Below are 7,841 nucleotides of genomic sequence, written 5' to 3' on the forward strand. Positions count from 1 at the left end.
CCAAACACTTGGTCCCTCTTCTGTGGTTTTTAGGAGGTCATAGACAAGGATCTGGATCAGAAATGGAGCAGCCGGGACCCAAATTAGTACTAATATGGAATGCTGGCACCTCAGGAAGCTGCTTTAACTCACTGTGTCACAATTGCCAGCACCCTAACTAAGGCATTTAAGTGAATTGTCAAAAAATGTTTAGGATTCTATCTAGTAAAAGCTCATGGCATTTATCTTTTGAAATAAACATGCCACTTGTAGGAACCAATCCAAAGATACACTATAACACACAAAAAGACATGTACACATAGTTATTTGTTGAGGTATTGTTTATTATAGCAAAAGATTAAAAACAACCCAAATGTCTGTAAGTTGAATAAACTTCAGTGCCTACATAGTCGAAAAAACATGCAACTATAAAATAAAGTGAGGAAATTTGGCTTTGGTTACAATTATAAATTATAATTTCAAGAAATGAAATCAAAGCAAAATAAGGCCAAAAAAAAAATCCCTAAAAGGTGAAAGTGAAATGATCTATTGGTGCAGTTGAATAGGTGGCTTAACTATGCAGATATTAATTATTTTATATTTTAAAAAATACATAAAATTTACTAAGTACTAAAATATACAGTTGAGTTATGGTGAATGCATGCACACTAAAGGTCTTCTAACAGTCCGTGAAAATGCATAGAATGGAAAACACTACATGGATTTCAAAACCTTTTGCATCTAAATAAGCTTATTTTTAATTACAGTTTCTACAAACTTTTGGAAGTTCCTTCATATATGCATACTGTTATGTAAGAGTTCAGAACTTTTTTATCTCATAAAACTAAAACTTAGTACCCATTAAAAGGTCTCCATTTCCTTCTTTCTGGAGCTCCTAGAAACTGTCATTCTACCTTCTACCACCCCACAATGGGGTCTGAATCACACTGGGAGCCCACTAGGAGCAAGACTCTGAGAGGCTAGTCCTGGGGCACAGGCTGTGCTATTGTTTTTAAGATTTATTTTTACTGGAAAGGCAGATTTACAAAGAAAAGGAGAGACAGAGAGAAAGATTATCACACCCCAAGTGGCCACAATGATCAGAGCTGATCTAATCCAAAGCCAAGAGCCGGGAGCTTCTTTCGGGTCTCCCATGCAGGTGCAGGGTACCAAGGCTTTGGGCCGTCCTTTCTATCATTATGAAATGGCTGCTCTGTATTCATTCTCTCTATAAATCTGCCTTTCCAACAAAAATAATTTTGAAAATTTTAAATAATTTTTAAAAATAAGTGTATGTATATGATTTTATGCTGGAGACCAGCGCAATTGACTTCAGAGCTTGCAAAGGACACGGATCGGTGAGAAGACAAGAAGAGACTTGGACCACTATAGCATGATGCTCATAATAGACAACTCAGAAAAGCTGCCTTCTATAATTATACAGAAGTCATCGCAAGCTTTTGCATAATATCCAATTGTTTCATTTTTTACTTCATGGTTAAGAGAATATAGAAGCAATCCTAAAAAAATTATTATCATTTTACTTCAAACAAGGCATTTTCAGCAAGCCATTACTGATTCAAACCTGCAGTCACCTGGCTGAAGCCAGGAACTCCATGGTTGGCAGCACATGTGGTTACATAATGACAGGTGGTTTACTTATATCCAGAATCGGTTTTCCCTAAACCTAAACAAATATTACTCAAAATATCAAGAATACAAAATTAAAAAGAAAGTTTATAAGTGAAAGGAATTTATCAAGGCATATATCATCGATCTTTTACTAAATCTTATAATCAATCATATATATCATCACCTTCACCTAGTACCGATTCAATTGTTTTTTATTCTTTTGTTAAAGGGCAATGGGAAGGATCAGGGTGGATGGAGAGCCTTCACAAGAAACTTCTTTTTTATCTTTTTAAACTATTTTCTTTCCCTAAATATAAATGCCAGTATAAGGTAAAAGTTTCAAGCCATTTTCCTCTACGGGTTCATAACATTTATCTGCATTTTGGGAGGTGCACCATATGCTTTTTGCTTTACGTGGTAGGAAGCCAAGGTGACTGCATCATTCCATGTGTTGTAGCAGTTTGAGGCTGCATGGTAAACAAACTCTTTGTACCTCCAAGATTGCCATCTGTTCTAAGGTATTATTAAGCAATTTCTTAGGGAGAACATCACCCACCTTAGAGTAAGTTCCAGGACCAACGTAGGCACATAATAACATGTTTGGGAACAATATGGACTCAATTGTACTATTGTGTGCTTTTAGCTGTGTGTCATTGTCTTAAGTTGCTAAAAACCCCTTTACCATAACATGATTGATAAAATCAGTTTCTGGTTACAGAAATCATTGCACATTTGCAGAAAAACAGTAACACCCTCAGGTGAATTCCATGAAATATCAGAGAGGTGATCCAGTGTCCATACAATGGGGTGAGGCAGCAATGAGGTGATCAGAGAGACATTCTGCTGGGCCTTGCCTTGCAGCCAAAAACTCCTTGTAGCCTTGCTAACTTCGGAGCTGTGCTAGTGCTCATTGCACCCTGTGTTGTCTGTCCCAACTTCATGGCTTGTCGCAATTTTGTGTAGAATATATGTACATATTATTATAAATACTTGTGCATATACACCATTTACACTTTCTGTGTTGTATTTTGTTTTGCCTGAAAATGTTTTCTTGTGTCAGATAATCCCACATTTTCCAATATTAAAACACTGTAGCCTACAAGCCATTCAAGAAATATTTTTTAAAATAGGACAGCATCTTACCCTTTGGGCCACTGAGATGACTTCATCCTAAACCCCTATTAAGATCCCTCCCATCACTAAGATTCTTTTTTTTTATGACAATATCATCATTCTAGAAGCTTGCTTCTCACACCTGAGAAGAGTGGATTTGGGACATGACCTTGTAGAATGCAAAGGTAAGCATCATGAATCTGGACTTTGGGTCTGGGGGGTGAAAAACACACTCTGACTGTTTCTGGGTAGCGCTAATATTGGGGTGTGGGAGAGCTTAGGTCAAAGCAAGAGAAAGAAGAAATGAGGCCAGTTAGCCTGGGGATGAGAAATCAGAAGAGGCCAGTGACAGCAGCCATGACATTTCTCAGGGGAATATACATAAGAGGAAGGAATTTGAATGTTGTATAATTTAAAACTTACATAATTTAAGGCTAATTTTCTTATGGGAATAAGTGGAAAGCATGTGTATGTTTTCAGCACTCATAGGTCTTTAACAGTTGTGGAACATTCAGCTTTTTTTTTTTAAGATTTATTTTTATTGGAAAGGCAGATATACAGAGAGAAGAGACAGAGAGGAAGGTCCTCCATCCGATGGTTCACTCCCGAAGTGGCCGCAACAGCCAGAGCTGAGCCAATCCAAAACCAGGAGCCTCCTCTTGGTCTCCCATGCGGGTGCAGGGTCCCAAAGCTTTGGGCTGTCCTTGACTGCCTGTTAGAGTCTCAGGTTAAAGCTTTTGGATGTTAGGGTGTGAGCTAGTCAACCCCCAGAGAATGACAGAGTCTCGTTGGTAATGCAAACAGCAGAGTTTATTGCGCCAGCATGCTGGGGCCAGACTGCACTGGGGGCACACAGGCCAGCCAAGCCGGGCGATCGGACCCCCGAACAGCCCAAGACAGTAGCTTATATAGGCCCTTTGGGGCTGGGAAATACATCAAAAGTAACAACCTTAGACATGTTCATTATTTTATGGCCTTCAGGCACAGGGAGCCCGTTCCGTTCCCATACCCACTATCTTCATGGCTCATCCCATTTTTACACCCTTATCTTCCTCTAGTTCCTGGGACCAGAGAAGAATTGCGTCCTTGCTCCCCCCCACCCCCTGCACTTGGATTACAAAGATGCAAGGTGGCAAAGAACAGATTTATCGCTAAAGCAGAATCCTCCCAAAGTCTGAGCGCCTCCTGGCCTAGCAAAGTAGCAGTTTTCTTTAGCACAAGGGAATCTCACACTGCCCAACAAAAACATACTGTTTTAGCATACTAATATACTATCATAGCATTAACCTATACTCCAACACTCCCCTCTTTTTTGTATTAGACTGAGGAATCTTTCTCAGCATAGGGTTGTTGTTGGAACTGTTGTTGGAGGACTAGTAACTGGACAGTACTGATACAGTTTCTTACAAATTTTATTAGTTTGTTAAGGATGCAGGGCCCAATTGTAACTAGTAGAAGTAGGATGACTATAGGCCTTATTAAAGAGGATAATAGTGTAGTTAGCCATGGGCTCATGTTGAACTATGACTCAAACCACTCTTGTTGGGATTTTCGTTTTTTGTGGGTTTTTTTGGGGGGGGGCTAGACTTCTACGGAGCTTAGTTATGGAGTCTTTTATTATTTTAGTGTGGTTTGTATAGAAGCAACACTCTTCTTCTAGGATTATGTAAAGACTGCCTTGTCTTAGGAACACTAGGTCTAACCTTTTACGATTTTGTAGGATTACTTTAGATAAGGAGGTGAGGGATTTTTTTAAATGGCTAATGGATCGTTTTATGTGCTCTAGGTCTTTATTAATTGTTGTTTGTAAGGAGTTGATCTCTTTGGTCTGGGTGATTAAGGATGCAACTTTTGTTTTTGTGTCTGCTAGTTTTAGACTTAACAGTGTAGCTATGGTCAGAACAGTCATAGACTCTTTTTTATACTTTAGGACAGAGTTAGGTTTTTAATGTTGGAGTACATCATTCTCAGTGTGATATAGGACACGAGGAAGAACTGTCACAATTACGCAAAAATTAGTAGTTGCATTGAAAACAGCAATAGATAAGTGTTGGGTTAATTTAGTGCGAGAGCAAAACCACCAATTTCTACAAGGCGACAAAAAACAAATTTATCGCTAAAGCAGAATCCTCCCAAAGTCCGAGCGCCTCCTGGCCTAGCAAAGTAGCAGTTTTCTTTAACACAAGGAAATCTCACACTACCCAACAAAAACATACTGTTTTAGCATACTAATATACTATCATAGCATTAACCTATACTCCAACATGCCCTCCCAGACCACAAGCAGGGAGCTGGATGGGAAGCAGGGTGGCCAGGATTAGAACTGGTGCCCATATGGAATCCCTGTGCATTCGAGGCAAGCACCTTAACCGCTACGCTATTGTGCCAGGCCCCCCATTCAGCTTTAATATTGCTTTTGGTTGTTACAGGTCCTAGAGTTCTGGCTTTCAAAGGCAGGGTGAATTCACGCTGCTGTGCTGTTCTGTACAGTGTTTTCTCATATCTAATTTGCTTCCTAAAATAATAGATCTGGAGCATTTCTTCCAGAACCTTGTTCCACTATTTAATCAATGTTTCAAAAGTCTAAACATACATTTTTAAGTTTTATACATCTAAAAGGCAGAGTTACAGAGACAGAGAGGATAGAGGGAGACAGGCAGCTACTTCCCAAATGGCTGCAGGGGTCTAGGTTGATCAGGCTGCAGCCAGGAGCCTGGAATTCTATCTGTGTCTCCCCTGTGGTTGCAGGGGCTCAAGTACACAGAGCATCATCTGCTGCTTTCCCAGGCACATTAGCAGGGGACTGGATTGGAAGTGGAGGAGCTGAGACTTAATCAGGGACTTAATCAGGTGCTCATATGAGATGCTAGCATTGCAGGCAAGAGCTTAACATGCTGTGTCACAACCCTGCCCCTAGACTGGCAAAACATTTAAAGAAATAATAGAACAAAAACCACAACAACACAATAATAAGCGAAATCATTGCCTGAATGCTTCTTAGCTTAAATATTATGGTGAGCAGGCACTGTGCTGTAGTAGATGAAGCCCTTTCCTGCTGTGCCTGTATCCTATATGGGCACCAGTTTGTGTCCTGGCTGCTCCACTTCCAATCCTGCCCTCTGCTTATGGCCTAGGGAAGTGGAAAAAGATGACTCAAGTCCTTGGGCCTCTGTACCCTCTTGGGAGACTTGGATGAACCTCCTGACTTCAGATCAACCCAGCTCCAATTGTTGCAGCCATTCGGGCTAGTGAACCAGCAGATGGAAGGTCTCTTTCTATGTCTCTCCTCTCTGAGACAATACGATTCACATCACTGATAAAACAGAGGAAGTTCTTCTGTCTAATCAGTTCATTCTGACAAATAGTAAGAGGAAAGTTTATAATTCACGTCATGTGATCTTGGGGGTAGTTTTTTTTTTTTAAAAAAATTGCAATTTTCAGAATTTGCTTATAAGTCATTTCATATCTGTTATGCCATTATTTCTAAATCCGTGGCCCCTTTTAATGGTATAAATGTGGCCCTTTGCTAAGTGAAGATAGATTTGAAAACAAAACAAAACAAAAAACCCAGTAACTGATTTAACCGGACACAAGCCTTTTGTTTTTGGAACATTAAGGTAATTATGTGAAATAAATAGTACCATTGATGCTGTTGTTTTGAACTGATCTTCCTAACTTTTATTGATTTTTTTCTTCCCTTGGGAACATCATCTCGAGCTCGCTCCTGTAACCACCGGCTCTGTCCCGCATCATCAGTGTCTCCTCTGTCCTGAAGCAGTCACCTGACCTACAATCAGGAGTGTGTTGCTCTACGTGTAAGGCCTGGCTTTGGGGACAGGGTGGGGAGCAGACCTCAGTCGCAGCACTTGCCCATTTCCCAGAGTTTATATCCCTCTTCCGGCCGATTTCAAGTGATCGGTATGGAAGGGGTGTGCAAAACTGCCTTTTCCAACTCAGCCTGAGTAACCGCCATCACTTGACCAGCAGCACCTTCTAACTTTAGGTCATCCCATGAGTGCATCTTACAGGCATTTTAGTGGATTGTATTTTTAAAAGAGAGTCTTGTTTTGTGAAAATTTTGTTTCTGTCATTCTACGTATGTGAAAAATCACAATATAAAGGTAGTTCTTACCATGGATCACTTGAAGAAAAGTCTAAAAGCCACCACTATAGTACCTCTCTTTCTAGCAACCATCAAGATCTTCCTTTTACCTCACTGTGTACTCACACATCTCTTTCATAGTAAAACATCTGGCAATATTTATCTACTATATCTACCATTTCTTGTATTTCTCTACCCATGTTAGCAGCAGTCACTAAATCCGCTGGTCACTTCTGTCCTCCTCCATGTCTTGATGTATGTTTGGCACAAACATGTTCCTCTTTTGTGAACTTCTAGGGCAGTGCTGGAAGCAGGCTTCCAGGATTGCCCCTTCTTGGTTTCTTTCCTCGACTTTCTTCTCTCCCAAAGCCCTGTCTGAAGTCAGCTTCTCCTAGATGACCTCATCCACCTCCATGATTTAGTGTCTTCCTGTCATCTGTTGTGTTTTCCATGCTGGCAACTTCTGTTTCCTGGTCTTGCACTCTCATTTGCAGGAGCCTTAGCGATGTGGCAGTAGCTGTACTTTCAGACTGCAATGCTTGTTCCAGAACAATTGGATGGCTGCCTCCTTCCCTGTGCTGCTCCGCAGCTTAATCTTGACCTCTTCTGAGATGCTTCCGAGGAAGCATCCAAAGCAGTCGGCTACTAGGGTATTTCCAATCACATCATCCTATTCAATGATCCCCACACCCTCATTTGCTGTGTCCCCAACTGACATGTAAGCTCCATTGAAGTTGGAACAATCAAAAGTCTCTGCTATTGATGGAGCTGACAGCCTGATAACTGAAGTCAGGTAAAAGGTAAACAGAGAGCATATCAGACTGTAATTGTTAGAGAAGAATAAAGGAGGCAGGGTGCCAGGGAGTGTGTATGTGCATTTGGGGAAGCTATTGGCAATTGTAAATAGGGTGACATCAGAAAGGGCCTCTGAGTATTTGAGTCGAAAGAATCCGAGGAAACATTGAATGCTGAGGTTCCCAGGCGGCAGTGACTAAGTGTGCTGGGACAACAGCAA

This window comes from Ochotona princeps, chromosome 10 (assembly GCF_030435755.1).
Source record: "Ochotona princeps isolate mOchPri1 chromosome 10, mOchPri1.hap1, whole genome shotgun sequence".
NCBI lineage: Eukaryota > Metazoa > Chordata > Mammalia > Lagomorpha > Ochotonidae > Ochotona > Ochotona princeps.